Source organism: Eretmochelys imbricata, chromosome 10 (genome assembly GCF_965152235.1).
Source record: "Eretmochelys imbricata isolate rEreImb1 chromosome 10, rEreImb1.hap1, whole genome shotgun sequence".
Taxonomy (NCBI): domain Eukaryota; kingdom Metazoa; phylum Chordata; order Testudines; family Cheloniidae; genus Eretmochelys; species Eretmochelys imbricata.
This window is the reverse complement of record NC_135581.1, coordinates 46770087-46785332: the sequence shown is the minus strand read 5'-3', so window position 1 is coordinate 46785332 and position 15246 is coordinate 46770087. Positions and strand designations below refer to the sequence as shown.

Sequence of the window (15246 nt, the reverse complement as noted above, 5' to 3'; positions counted from 1 at the left end):
ATGCAGCAGGGGCCACACCCAGCCCAAAGGAGGTGTAATTCTACTGACTTCATAAGAGCATCAAGCATGGGGTAAGTGGTCATCATAACTACAGTGAAGTCAATGGAGTTGTGCCTGGTTATCCTCAGGCTGGATGTGGGTCAGGGCCTCCAAGACTGTCTTAAATTTGATCACAGGTTACTGTCTTGGTTTGGGGAGAGGGGACAACAAGCTTTGTTGGTGTGCCAGCCTGGAATCCTGAGCAAGCCTGGAACATGTGAAGCTTGCTCCTTCCATCTGTCAATGCTCTTTCCTCTCCTCTCCACACTCTGACTTCCCTCTGCTCCCTTCCCTGTCTCATGTCCCTGTGCCCATCTCCTGCCCTCCTTTTGATGCTACTGCTGCCAGTGCTCCCTTCCCCTGGGCCAATGTCCCAACAGCAGCCAGGAGCTGACAGTGGGGCTCTTTCCCTTTAATTTCAGATATATGCTCTCTATCAAAGATACTTAACAAGGAAAGTCTCTGGCTTTGCTTCGAGTTCCTTGCTGCTCCAAGTCTTGGTGGCCTCGAGGCCATCCAGGGCAGCACAGAACAGACTCGCACCACGTAGGAGACAAGACTTCTGACATGACTGCAGTTGTTAACCCAGCTGCACAGCCAGTAGGAATCACCCGCTCGTGCATTGGCACTGACTTCCCCATCCTGCTCCGACTGAGGAGCTCCAATGAGACACCTGCCGACTGGCCGTAGGGAACGTCAAGGGGAGAGACTGAAAGCATTCGGCTGAATCACATGCCACCGTGCGGATTCCATGTGCCCTCGGCGGCACATCTCCTTCCAGTGGAGCAGCCCTGCCTCTGGGACGTGGGGTCCAATCAGCACTCTGCCCAGGGTACAGCTGCGCGTATAGAGACGAGTCTTTGGGGAGGAAGGGGAAAGGCAGCATGAGGCAGGGAGGAGTCAATGGGAGAAGCAGCCAGAAGGCTCGGCAAACAGCCCTTCCCCTGGAAATGCCATCACATTCCGACAGCCCCTTGCAGACAGCAACTAGTCCCAGCATCTCCTCCACAAATACCACCTGTGCCAACACCCCCCACAGTCCCTTCCAAATGCCACCATGTGCCAACCCCCTACAAGTGCCAGCTGCCTTGACAAATCCCTTAACATTCCACTGAGGAGCCAACCTTACCACACCAAAAACACTTCCCTGGGGCACTGAGTGCCTACTGGTACCAATCCCCCTGAAAATGCCCCTGAGCATGAACCCGCCCTAACAAACCACCCGGCTCCAACAAACCTCCCTGCATATGTCACCACCCATTTGCCAGCCTGCCCCTGCAAATGCCCCACTATCACCTGCCTGCTCTGGAATTGGTGCCTGCACTGATAAATACCCGCCCCCGCCCCTGCCCCCTTTATGCCCTGCAGCATGCTAATACACCATCTGATACACACTGGTCCCCACTCCCGCTCCTGTCCCTCCGACCTGCATGATGGTGAACTCCAGGCACAGCTGCTGCTCCTGGATGTCTCCTTCAGGGATGCTGAAGAGGAAGGGCATGTTCCACACAGGGTTGTAGCCGGCTATGGACTTGGTCTCCTTCGTGTCCATGACTCGCCCATTGTGGTAAAGGTGAATGACAACGTAGTGGTCTGGGAATGGAATTGGAGAATAAGGAGACTGCCGACAGCGCGGGATCTGCTGTGAACAGACACAGGTTTGTTCTTGGACGCAGTGAGGCTCAGGAGGAGGTAAGTTGGGGCATCTGAATAGGTGTGTCCCGTCTCCCAGAAGCTCTGTGTCAGACCCTGTGGAGCTATCAGGATAGAATGGAGAGAGCTTTGAAGCACTGGACACTCCCATCAGTGCTGGTCAGAGGGCCCCGGGCCTCGGAAGGTCATTTAAACAACAGAAGGCCTCTGAGCCAACTACTCTCTTCACTAGAGGCCTGCAACATTGGCCTGGCTAGAGGATTCACAGCCCTTGGGCTTGGGAAAGTGGGATGCAAAGAAGGGTTAGAACAAAGGGGCAGAGAGGACCTGTGCCTGCCAATAAGGGGGTGGGGGAGAGGGAGGGCAGCCGGCTTCAGCAGTGTTACTGAGCATGCTCAGTATAAGCCAAGGAGCAAAGGGGGGGGGCACATGTCACCTCATGCCCGCCCCCCCGCCATGTGTCACCTCTGCGAGGGAAATTGGAAATCCCACAACTGTGATTCCCCCCCATTCTGGATCCCTCACTTTAGCCCACATCTCCCCTGTACCGAAAATATCTTCATTTTAACCATGGTCCCAGGGGTGTCACCATGGGCATGCTCCTCATAGGGTTAAGTGTGTGCTGTACGGGACATTGGGTGAGGGGCTGATAGGGCCTATAGCAGAGATGCCCGGACTCCATGGTCCAATGGGTCTCTAACTGAGAGGGGCATGTGCCATAGCAGATCCTGGGGACTTTTAAATGATTGGTCCCTCCAAAGTCCTTCCTGCTGCCAAGACCTATTGAACCTGGTCTGCCCCTCAGCCTTTTAGAGGGGTTCCCTTTGCACCTCCCTACCTGGTGCCCCTGGCATGCGGGTGAGCCGACCCAGATTCTCTGCCTTGCGGACCAGCACCTTGATACGATTGGCCAGAGCCTGGTACTGGAGGAGAATGAAGAGCTGGCCCAGAGACGTGGATTGGGAGCACGCAGCGCCATAGCTCATGTCCTGGGTGCTGAGACACTGAAACAACATGGACAGCAGGGGACAATGAAATACCTTCCAATCTCACCTCCTCCCCCCAGCCTCCACGGCACCTAGCAGCCACTGAGACAGAAACAAAGGTCAGGCCCATCCAGGAGCTTCAGGATGGCAAGTCCTTCACGTTCTTACCACAGCCAAAGGATTCCCCACCCACTTTCCCCTATCACATATGCCCTCCTGCCCAGCTGCTCTCCTTCCAGCTAAGGCGGACTTAGCTTCACCTTGAGCTAAAGGAGGAACTCTTTGGACCTGCGGCCCCTACAGGATGCATGATCAGACATGAGCTGGCCTAGTATCCCATCTAGCAGAGGGAAGTGGTGATACACCCAGTCCTCACTTGTCCCGCAAGGGGAATTCCACTGAATGACAGAGAGGTTCTGTAATGAAAAAGTCCTCCCCTTGCATCCTTACGGGTGGACCTTTAAGTCTCTGGGGCCCTGGAGACCTCAGCCAGCACTATCCCCACTGGGTGCTAGTAGTTCAGTGACCCAGTCCTGACCTTTTTGAGTTTGGTTTTGGTGGTTGACAGCTCCCGGGTGTAGCTGGAGGCCACCTCGGGGTTCCAAGTAACCTGAGCACATGGGAACATCACTTCCCCGACGAAGGAGTCCCTGAAGCTGTGAAACTCCTTCATGTAGACAGCAAAGCGCAGGGTGAAGCCCCTCAGCTCCTCCAGGTGGTAGCGGCCGAACTGGAACTGCTCTCGGAACTCAGGGTTGAGGCTCTTCCTGCGCACGGCCGTGCGCTGGGGCTCGATGAACTTGGGGAGCAGGTACACCTTGACGTAAGAGTCCCGGCTGCTCCGAAAGCCCTTGGGCAGGTGGGACACGCTGATCACCGTCACAGTGAGTGTGGCCTCGGGCTGGGAATAGAACAGGATGAAGTGGAGCTGGGGCCGCTGCCTGCGGCCAGCGCTGGAGAGCCTCCCTGGCATGGTGGATGACTGGCGGACGCTGGCTCCCAGAACGGGAAGAGTCAGCAGGCTGCTCTCGTCAGTCTCCCCAGAGATGGTGAACCGGCGCTCCCAGCCTGGCTCTGTCTTGGAGAACAGGTCAAGCTTCTGGGAGAAAGGGATGCTGGGTAAAGAGGCCCTCCCACACAACATGTTCCGTGGCGGGCTGCCAGCCCCAGGAGAACCCTGCGAGTCATTCCCTGCACATTCCAGCACCTCTCCCTCTAACTCCACGTACTGTTGCTGGATGGGCACGGCGGTGGTCTGGGAAGGCAGAGCAGGCCCCAGCTCCACCAGGGTGTGTGTCGATGCCTGCTCTTTCCTGTCGCTCTGGTTGTGCCTCTCGCTTCGACGCCAGCACATGGCACAGCTCAGGAGAAGGCAGAAGCACAGAAGAGCCAGCCCCACTCCGAGGAGCACCTGCAAATGCACTGAATGAAGCAGAGAGGAATTACAGCATGAGCATATGAAAGGGGCTGCAGGTAGCAGAGCTCCTGCATGAGCAGAGGCATTTGGCAGAAGGTGCCTAGCCAGTGGGTGGGAAATGATTAAGATGTAGCAGTTTGCACCTGTGTTCTACAGCGATGGGCCTATTACAAATGCCATAGCTAGACTGATTGGGCAGGTACCTCCCTCAGCTCTTCAGAAATCAGCAGTTCACATCACTACGCCAAGGATGAAGTGATCAGAATCATCCTTTATAATAATAATACCCAGCTCTTTCCAAAGGAGGTCAGCACCAGGATCACCATTTTACAGATTGGTCAACTGAGGCACAGGGTGGTGAAGAGCCCAAAGTCACCCAGCAAACCAGTGTCAGAGCCAGGTATAATGATCTTAAGATCTATCACACACACACACACACACACCCCGGAACAGTCAGAGCCAGCGGTCCAACTCTGTGCTGTTACTAAACCAAACCTGTCAGCCCCTCTCCCATCACCGCACAGGACGTGCCTGGAAAGATTAGTGCGTAATGGTGAGCGATAGAGGAAGGAGCGGGGTCAGAGAGCTGTGCTGGGGGCATCAGCATCTGCAGTGCTCCATTCTCTCCAAGCACCATTCCCGAGCAGAGCTGGACTTATTACATCAGATCAACACATCAGTCACAAGACTAAAATAAACCCAGCCTCACCCTAAACAAGATAATGGCCATGGAAAAAAACCTCCTCTTATCAGCCCCACAGCCGCGTTGACGCACTGTTTGTGTAAGACACATTATTGACTCCAGTCAAACGTCCAGGGGAAAAAAAACAGAATCCTCTCTTTGGCCTTCTTTCCAAGTCAGTGGGTCTGAGGCTTCGTTGACAGCCGTGGGGTGACCCCACATGTGCTAGAGGAAGGGCAAACAGCCTGGAAGTGGAGGTGTCCTGACACAGACAGCAGCCAGTTCTGTGTGGTGTGGCACGTGGCACTGCTAACACAGCATGCATGGTAGGATCATGATGGTAAACTCAGCCTTGATATTGTCCCCTGACTCACAGAGGACTCTCAAGGTTCCCTCAGTGCCCCAGTGATTTCCCATCCTGCACTCACCCCCCCATCATGCTGTCCATGCCAGCCTAGGAGAGCTACATGTGGCTCCCCTCACTACCCATCCACACTTGTCTTACTGTAAGTCACCACATGAGACACCTCCTCCCACCCCCAGTGTTTGAGCATGATGGCCCTAACCTCCTCACTATGGCTGTGGGGCCAAGAGTGAAGGAACATGCTGACATCCTGACCTCAAAGCCTGGCGTGGGAAGCAGGTTGTCGGAGCTGCAGTACCAGCCTGTAGCAGAGCCAGAGCTGATCCACCTTGGATGCCATAGTAGATTAGGATCAATAGGTCAAACCGGGTGTCAAAAGTCACCAAGCTTCCAATCCCCTATGTGGAGTAAGCAGGACAGGGGACAATCTGCCCTAAAAAACAACAAGGAGACAGTGGCACCTTAAAGACTAACAGATTTATGTGGGCATAAGCTTTTAAGGTGCCACTGGGCTCCTGGTTGTTTTTGTGGATACAGACTAACATGGCTACCTCCTGATACTAAATATTTAAGGCAGTTCCCATACTCTTGATCTTTGGATGGAAACTTGGATCTTTAGTCCTTTAGTTCTAGTACATGGTTTGTTTCTTTAACAGCACGAAATGAGACTGAAATTTTGAATCAGAAAACAAAACGGATGCCAGGATGCAAGACTAAGGAGACTGCTGCCCTGCCAGTCTGAGAAGACTGGGCATCCGTTCAGGCCTTGGGGAGGAGACAGAACGTAGTCCATCTAGGCCATTCTCTCATGCCCCTTCCCCGCAATGGACTCAGGCTGAGGACTATCTAAGGGGTTTGAGTTGCACCCCAGGGTGCCTAAAGCAAGGCCTATCGTTTCAAACTTGAGTGGCTAAAACCTGATTCAGATAAAAGGCCTGAGCTGAAGAAGTGCCGCGTCCCCAGAGCCCTTGTAAGCGTCAGCGGGAGCTGCAGGTGCACGACACCGCTGAAAAACCAGCCCAGACTTGTAGCTAAGAGCCTATGCATGGTTTCAGGAGCCCGACCTTCAGGCTCCCAAACTGGAAAATTTTGGCCTGAGTCCATCAGAGAGTCTATTCAGCTCAGTCAACAATGTTCCCTGGGCTCAGTGCCAACAAGCCCCGGTCTAAGTGACAGAGGAGGTGTCAGTCCATGGCGTTCCAGCTGCAGCATGACTCAGAGCAGCTGCATTATGGCTGGTTTGCATCTCAGCAGCCTGCAGGAGCGACCGATGACTTTCCTCTCACTACTGGGAGGATGGCAGCGGATTAGGGAGTGAGGAGGAAGGGGAAAAACTGGGATTGTGCGAACACCTCTGTCTAGCTCTAGGTCACAAGGAACAAAGGTCCACTCCCCCATACAAACAGATCTACCAGGCTGGAGAGCGACATGGCAAGAGACAAGATACAAAATCCATTTACCCAGGGAAGGGAGGGGTGGGGGATGGAAAGAGATGAACCTTGCGGATGTTGTTGAGCAGGACTTGGCTGAACAGCCAGAGGAAGAGGATAGCCACCACCCCTTCTCTCGTTCCTTTGCAGAAGAAGATGGACTGGCAAAGGGTGAGAGCTGGGTGCTCGGGATCCACATACGCCATCCTGTTGGCTGCAGAGGGAGCAGGAGCGGAGCAGGAGCTCTAGCTGGTTGTCGGAGCTGCGGTACCAGCCTGCAGCAGAGCCATCAGGCAGAGAGTAGATCCCAAAGGCTAAGGGAGAAGATCTGTAGGGTTCCCATTCAGGGGAATTGCTTTCCTCCTGCTGAAGATTTCTGCCCTGGTAAAGCGTCCTCAGGGCCTTGGGTGGGAGGAGGACACAGTCCAGCCTGCCTGTGTGCTAAGCAAGAGCCAGAGCAGCATTGTTCACCAGCAGAGCCTATGCTTCGCCAGCTTCTGGTGGGACCCAGCAGGCAGACGGCATGAAAGCACAGCCCCAATCCCCCAGCAGGCTGCCAGCTATCCAGCAGCCCCCAAGACCACCTGCCAGTGCAGATGTCAGTGGCCCTCTTTAAATAGTTCCAGGGACAGATGCAGAAGGCAGGGAGTCATCTCAGTTGCCGTTAATAATGAGTGTGGCTTCTGCTCCAGTCAGTCCAATCCAGAGCCCTCCTCCCTGCCAAGGCCCTGCCACTTCACATCAGCAGCAACAGGCTAGCCAAGCAGAACACAGCTGCTTTTCAGTTGAATTGCTCATACAACATGAGCAGCCAGAGGATTGGTGCCCCGTCGTGCTAGGTGCTGCACATACACAGAGCAGGGTGCAGTCCCTGCCCCGGAGACCTTCTGAGCCAATTTAAGACTGGGGGGAGGGGAGGGAGGGAAGGAGCATGCACTGCGTGGAACAGGAAGGACAGTGAGGGCAAGAGACATTGGTATAAGGTCACAGATTAGTTACATTCATGTTTGTACTACATGTAACTTGTTACATACATGTAACTAGTCTATGATTTACTGCTGCTATCTTTGAATCCCCCATTCCCTCCACTCCCCCACACTCGTCACATCCGTACTTGTTACACTCATGCACCTTTGTTTATTAATGGTATCAGGATTCTGACTGGCCTGGCCGTTCCCTGTTGGTAATTTACCAGACTTCACCACCTGGACTCCATCCTCTCTGCTGCTCACTTCGGGAGCCCAGCGGGGTGCAGCCCCTTCGTTTCTTGCTCTAATATTTCTTAGATACTTGCCTGAAAACCCTACCTATTTCTGAGACTTACTGACCCTGCTTTTCCTCTCTCTGTCATCACATGCCCCAAACCCATCCTGGACCTTTTATAGATCTGAGACCAGACCATTGTGATCCTCTAGTCTGACCTCCTAAATAACACAGTTTACAGGACCTTCCGGGATTCATTCCTGTTTGAACCAAAGCAGATCTTTTAGAAAAACATCCAGCCTTGACTGAAAAATTGCCAGCGATGGAGAATCCACTACAGCCCTTAGTACGTTGTTCCAACGGATTGTTACCCTCACTGTTAAAAATGTGCATCTTATTTCCAGTCTGAATTTGTCTAGCTTCATCTTCCAGCCACTAGATTTGTTATGCTTTTGTCTGCTAGATTGAAGAGCCCTTTATCAAAGTTTTGTTCCCCATGTAGGTACTTATAAACTGTGATCAAGTCACCTCTTAACCTTCTCTTGGTTATAGACTGTATAGACTGGCTCCTGGACTGTATCACTATAAGGCAGATTTTCCAATCCTTTAATCATTCTTAAAAAGAAAAGGCGGACTTGTGGCACCTTAGAGACTAACAAATTTATTTGAGCATAAGCTTTCATGAGCTACTGCTCACTTCAGCGGATGCATGCAGTGGAAAATACAGTAGGGGAATTTTATATACACAGAGAACATGAAACAATAGGTGTTATCATACACACTGTAACAAGAGTGATCAGGTAAGGTGAGCTATTACCAGCAGGAGAGGGGGGAAAAAAACCAAAAAAAAAACCCTTTTGTAGTGATAATGAAGGTGGGCCATTTCCAGCAGTTGACAAGAACATGTGAGGAACAGTGGGGGTGGGTGGGGGGAATAAACATGGGGAAATAGTTTTACTTTGTGTAATGACACATCGACTCCCAGTCTTTATTCAAGCCTAATTTAATTGTGTCCAGTTTGCAAATTAATTCCAATTCAGCAGTCTCTTGTTGGAGTCTGTTTCTGAAGTTTTGTTGTTGTAATATTGCCACTTTTAGGTCTGTAATCGAGTGACCAGAGAGATTGAAGTGTTCTCTGACTGGTTTATGAATGTTATAATTCTTGACGTCTGATTTGTGTCCATTTATTCTTTTATGTAGAGACTGTCCGGTTTGGCCAATGTACATGGCAGAGGGGCATTGCTGGCAAGTGATGGCATATATCACATTGGTAGATGTGCAGGTGAACGAGCCTCTGATAGTGTGGCTGATGTGATTAGGCCTTATGATGGTGTCCCCTGAATAGATATGTGGACACAGTTGATAACGGGCTTTGTTGCAAGAATAGGTTCCTGGGTTAGTGGTTCTGTTGTGTGATGTGTGGTTGCTGGTGAGTATTTGCTTCAGGTTGGGGGGCTGTCTGTAAGCAAGGACTGGCCTGTCTCCCAAGATCTGAGAGAGTGATGGGTCATCCTTCAGGATAGGTTGTAGATCCTTGATGATGCATTGGAGACGTTTTAGTTGGGGGCTGAAGGTGATGGCTAGTGACGTTCTGTTATTTTCTTTTTTGGGCCTGTCCTGTAGTAGGTAACTTCTGGCTACTCTTCTGGCTCTGTCAGTCTATTTCTTCACTTCAGCAGGTGGGTATTGTAGTGGGTAATGTAATTAATCATTCTTGTGGCTCTTCTCTGAAGCCTCCCCAATTTCTTAACTCCCTTCTTGAATTGTGGACACCAGAACTGGACAAAGTATTCCAACAGTGGATCTTTCCTAGGGATCTGCATCCCTCTCCCCCCACCCAATATCCCAGACTTAACCCTATGTCATAAATATAAAGGGAAGGTGAACCACTTTTAAATCCCTCCTGGCCAGAGGAAAAGACCCTTTCACCTGTAAAGGGTTAAGAAGCTAAAGATAACCTCGCTAACACCTGACCAAAATGACCAATGAGGAGACAAGATACTTTCAAAGCTGGAGGGGAGGGGGGAAACAAAGGGTTCTCTGTGTCTGTGTGTTGTTTTTGCCCGGACCAGAGCAGGAATGCAGGTCAGAACTCCTGTAAAGGGCTAATAAGCAATCTAGTAAGATATGCGTTAGATTATATTTTGTTTAAATGGCTGATAAAATAAGTTGTGCTGAATGTATATTCCTGTTTTTGTGTCTTTTTGTAACTTAAGATTTTGCCTAGAGGGATTCTCTATATTTTGAATCTGATTACCCTATAAGGTATTTACCATCCTGATTTTACAGAGGTGATTCTTCTACTTTTTCTTCAATTAAAATTCTTCTTTTAAGAACCTGATAGCTTTTTCATTGTTCTTAAGATCCAAGGGTTTGGGTCTGTGTTCACCTATGCAAATTGGTGAGGATTTTTATCAAGCCTTCTCTAGGAAAGGGGGTGTAAGGTTTGGGAGGATTTTGTGGGGGGGAAAGACGTTTCCAAGCAGGCTCTTTCCCTGTTATATATTTGTTAGACGCTTGGTGGTGACAGCAATAAAGTCCAAGGGCAAAAGGTAAAATAGTTTGTACCTTGGGGAAGTTTTAACCTAAGCTGGTAAGAATAAGCTTAGGGGGGTTTTCATGCAGGTCCCCACATCTGTACCCTAGAGTTCAGAGTGGGGAAGGAACCTTGACACCCTCTCTCTTTCTTAACCATGCACACACATTGTTCCCAGATCCCCACAACACTATCCATATCCTGACCTCAAAAAGATCAACCCAGACCTCCACTGGTTCTGCATTTGCTCTCCCTCCCTACACACATGCCAAAAACCCCGCTGTCTTCACCGTTGAGCCACATTATTTTTGAGCTCAGAGCAGATGGATTCCACCTTATCAAATGTCTTACTGGAACAGTTACACACCTAATCATACCAAAGTTCAGAAGTGTCCAAGACAAGGTTGCATGTGGAATCTTAACTCTGCCCCCTTGGGCGTATGTATTCTTGCAGTAGCATTAAACCATGTGATCGTGCAGTTCTCAAACAACGCAATACAGTACAACAGTTTTCACAACACATGCTGTGTCTTGCAAAGTTTTAATTCCTTGCATTATCATAATGGCCCAGCATACTTTTATTGTTTAATTCTTTTTTACATACATCTTTATGGTCTCTATTTTAACAACTTTGTCAGCACCCATCTGCTGTACATTTTATTTTCAACAATTAATTATGAAGCTAACTTAGCTGTGAATTTAATTACCCTAGCTATATTCCAGCAAGATGGCAGTATTATGCTAGCTAGGTACTTACACAGACCCATTACTGATGTAGCTCAGAATATCTGTGCTACGATGTGCTATGGTATTCTGGGTATGTATGATTTTGTGTGTATTCTTCATATCTGTGAATTTCATGGACTCCAAGCGGCACACACAGAACACTGCACAGCACTACAACATGCTACACTTGTGGATCTAACGTATCAGGAAAAATCAGATATAACATGTGATCATGTCATTGAAAGGTGGTATCATAGAAGCATGGGCACAAGGGGGCAGAGTTAAGGTAACACATGCATTTCCTCAATCATTTCCTGACTTTTAAATCCTTACCTATGCAACCTTAATGTTCTATTAACAACTTTTTTGGGGGTTTTTTAATAGCGTTTCCTAGGTGTTTTTTTCTTGAAAAGAAAATGCACAGGATGCACTCCAGGACTTCAAAGCTGCATTGCAATGCAAATAGCACAGGTAAATTCCATAACCAGGAACTCTGGCTACGTGCCCCCTCTGATATATCTCCCACTGCAACTCCCATTGACTTCACTGGTGCAGAATCAGGTCCCTTCGGTGCTCTGAATTTGGGTAAGACTCCAGGTAAATGGATTTCTCAAGCACCACCAAAGCAGAGGCCTCTCTGATTCAGAATAGGGCTGCCAGGTGTCCGGTTTTCTACTGGAACCCCTGGTCGAAAAAGGACCCTGGCGGCTCCAGTCAGCACTGCTGACGGGGCCGTTAAAAGTCCGGTTGGCGGCGCAGCAGGACTGCCTTGGCTGTGCACAGCTCCCTGGAAGCAGCCGGTATATCCGGCCTCTAGGTGCAGGGGCAGCCAGGGAAGCTCCGTGTGCTGCCCCCACCCCAGGTGCTGTCTCCACAGCTCCTATTGGCCGGGAACCACAACCAATGGGAGCTGTGGGGGCAGTGCCTGCAGGTGCAGGCAGCGTGCACCGTACAGTGCCGCCTGGCCATGCCTCCGTCTAGTGGCCGGACAAGCCATCTGCTTTAGGAAGCAGCAGGGAGCCTGCCTCAGCCCCGCTGACCGGTAGCCGCCTGAGGCAAGTGCTGCCTGGCCAGAGCCCGCACCCTGAACCCCCTGCCCCAGGTTGGAACCCCCTCCTGCACTCCAAACTCCTCTGCCCCAGCCCAGAGCCCCCTGCTGCACCCCAAATCCCTCATCCCTGGCCCCATCCCAGAGCCTACACCCCCTCCCGCACCCCAACTCCCTCCCACCGCCCACAGCCCCCTCCTGCACCCTGAACCCCTCATTTCTAGCCCTATCCTGGAGCCCTCACCCCCTCCTGCACCCCCATTCCCTGCCCCAGCCCAGTGAAAGTGAGTGAGGGTAGGGGAGAGCGAGTGACGGAAGGAGGGTGTAGTGAGTGGGGGGCAGGGCCTCAGAGAAGGGGCAGGGCAGGGCCTTGGGGCAGGAGTCGGGGCCAGGGTGTTCGGTTTTGTGCAATTAGCAAGTCGGCAACCCTAATTCAGAGCCCTTCTTCAGCAACTATGAACCTTACGAGTCTGGTTAGAATCCTCCATCAGACCCACTTCTCCCTACCAATTTGTGGCAGATTAGCCATTTCACAGCAAAGCTACTTGTCAGCTGCACATGGACAGAAAACTGAAGTTTTACCAATGGGACACTGATGCAGAGTGATTAGGTGACTCAGCCAAAGTCACTCAGCGAGTCAGGGACAAGAGCCAGGACTAGGGCTCAGGAGCGCCTGGTTCCCAGGCTCCAGCTATAACCTCAAGATCAAGGGCAGATCATGTCCAGAGCTGAAAGCACGCCGAGTGCTGCGTACCTGCTATCTGAAGCAGTGCTAACGCAGTTAAGCAGAGCTGGCAATACCCCATAGACCTGCACTGGTTTATTTTTGTTTCACTGAGACTTGATGATAATGCCCTGGATAGCTCACAAAAGCTCATGCCCAAATAAATTGGTTAGTCTCTAAGGAGCCACAAGTCCTCCTGTTCTTTTTGCAAATACAGACTAACACGGCTGCTACTCTGAGCCCTGGATACTGATTGACATGCTTTGTTAGTTATTAATTCTTGTTCCACCTGCCCTGATATGGGGAACTGGAACTGCTCCAGTAAATGGGCTGGGAGGTTTGCCTCATTTCCCTGTGGTCTCTTAGCTACCTTATTAGCCATGTCCTCAGCTAAATCGCTGTTTTCAAAGCACTGAAGAATCACAGCAGATATGCCTACGTCACCGCCGTCAGAGCAAGATGGGCAGCAGCAGCAATCCACTCATGGCACGACAGCCTCTCATCTCAGGACACCACTAACCTCTGTGAGACAGATACCAAAAGGTCCTGCACTTAAAGCACAGACAAAAGAATTATGCCTCTGACTTTTATCTTGCCCTGGAGGTTGGAACAAATGGCTCCAGAAATCGCAGTCATTGGAAACAAATGCACAATGGGTGCTAACAGATTCCAAGTACTCTGGGCCAGATCCCTAGCTGGTGTAAAGTGGCAGAGGCTGCTGCTGATTTACACTAGCTGAGGATCTGCCCCTCTCGTTCTACAATCCTAAGTCACGGAGACAAACCCTTCGCAATCAGCCTTGGTCCTTGTTCTTCGTAGTGCCGCTTTCCCCTGTTTTACTCCCTCACAGGTCGCTAGATGGCAGAGAGAGAAAATAAGGGGACCAATATTTGCTTAGGCTACAGAGTTGTAGCTATAATAAACATTTGACATTCTTCACCTGACACTGCCAATATAACTTCCTCGTCTCCTTGCCCAAAGTCAGCTTGGAGGCCCTCCCAGGTTTTACACAGCAGGAAGCACTGGTAGTTAAAGCCATGCAGCGAGTGTCAGGACACAGGGGTTCTATTCCCAGGTCTGCCCCGAATCACTCAGAGAGTTACTTTGTTTCTCTATGCCTCAGTTTCTTCCCCCTGTGGGTAATGTCTGCCTACCTCACGGGGGTTTGAAGGGGCTTAATTTTTAATGACGTGATTGAGACCCTCAGATGGAAGGCCACACATGGCAGTATGAAACAGGACCTTTAATAAGGCAGCAACCACCTTCGCCAAATCACACTGTAGATAACTAGCCAGGGCAGGGGATGGGCCCATCTACACTCTAACTGTGATTCAAGCAGTCATCTTCCAACCCAGACACAACATGGTTCCTCAGGGTAATAGCTGTGATCCTGAATGATATTAAACCCTTGACCATTCAATTCCTTAGCGTACCTTGAGGGTGCAGTTAAAGTCCTTTCTGTAGCTCAAAATGGAGCCACATTCAATAAATGGCCAAGCCTAGTACCTAGATAGCACTTCTAGTCTGTAGATCTCAAAGCATTAGCCCTATTTTACAGATAGGGAAACCAAGGCGTTAAATAGAACCCAGGTGTCCTGACTCCCGGCCCGATACTCTGTGCACTGGACGATGCTGGGCACAGCCCTCCAGCAAAGCTGTTCTAATGAGATCCAAAGGCTGGCTTTATACCACACATCACAAGTGAGAAAAAATATCCCTGTCTGCAAATGTCTGGGAATTACATCTGCCTCCTGCCCTGTTAGTAGCAATAGTTTATTCTTCCGCGTAAGGATCTTAATGCACACATAAATGAACTGAGCTTCCCTGAGGTAGGAATTACCCACAAAAAGTGCGATAGCCAGACACCTTCTTTAAACATGGCGGCTGGCAGGACAAGTCTGTACCTCTGCCTGATCCTCCCCACAACAATCCCAGCTCTGGGGCATGAGGCTCCAAGCCCTTAGGAATGGGTGCTGGTTGTGTCTTTCTGGGGCACCATCCTGGAGCTGATCTTCCCAAATGCTGCTGGGAGCCCTGGCCTAGATCCTCAGAAGTATTCAGGCTCCTAATTCCCATTGATTTCAGTGGGCATTAGGAGCCTAAATACCTTTGAGGATCTGGGCCTCTCGTCATTCTAGTGCAAAGTGCTAGAAAGCAAAGCATTCCCCTCCCCCACTACTCCTGCCACCCCCTAGAGTTCGCAATGAGCTAAAACGAAGCTGAAAGAGGCTGAGAGCTGAGGGAGCAGCAAGCAGGATTAGAAGAGGTGGCAGAAAGCCCGCTCATTTAGGAAGGACTTTGCTTGCTGGCATCAGCCCCCACCCAGACATGATCCCTGGGTCCACAACATGGAGGCGATCAGCAAAAGCAGCATTTCCTGAGAGGGGTCGAATTAGATCGCACAGATTGTTCATGCTCTTTATTTGCAATGGAGCTGT

At 50.6% G+C, this 15246-nt stretch overlaps 1 pseudogene; it reads right to left on the bottom strand.

The window, feature by feature from the left end:
• Window positions 1–735: 735 nt before the first annotated feature.
• On the bottom strand, window positions 736–6861 carry LOC144271119 (synaptotagmin-5-like; annotated as a pseudogene).
• Between the last annotated feature and the right edge of the window lie 8385 nt (window positions 6862–15246).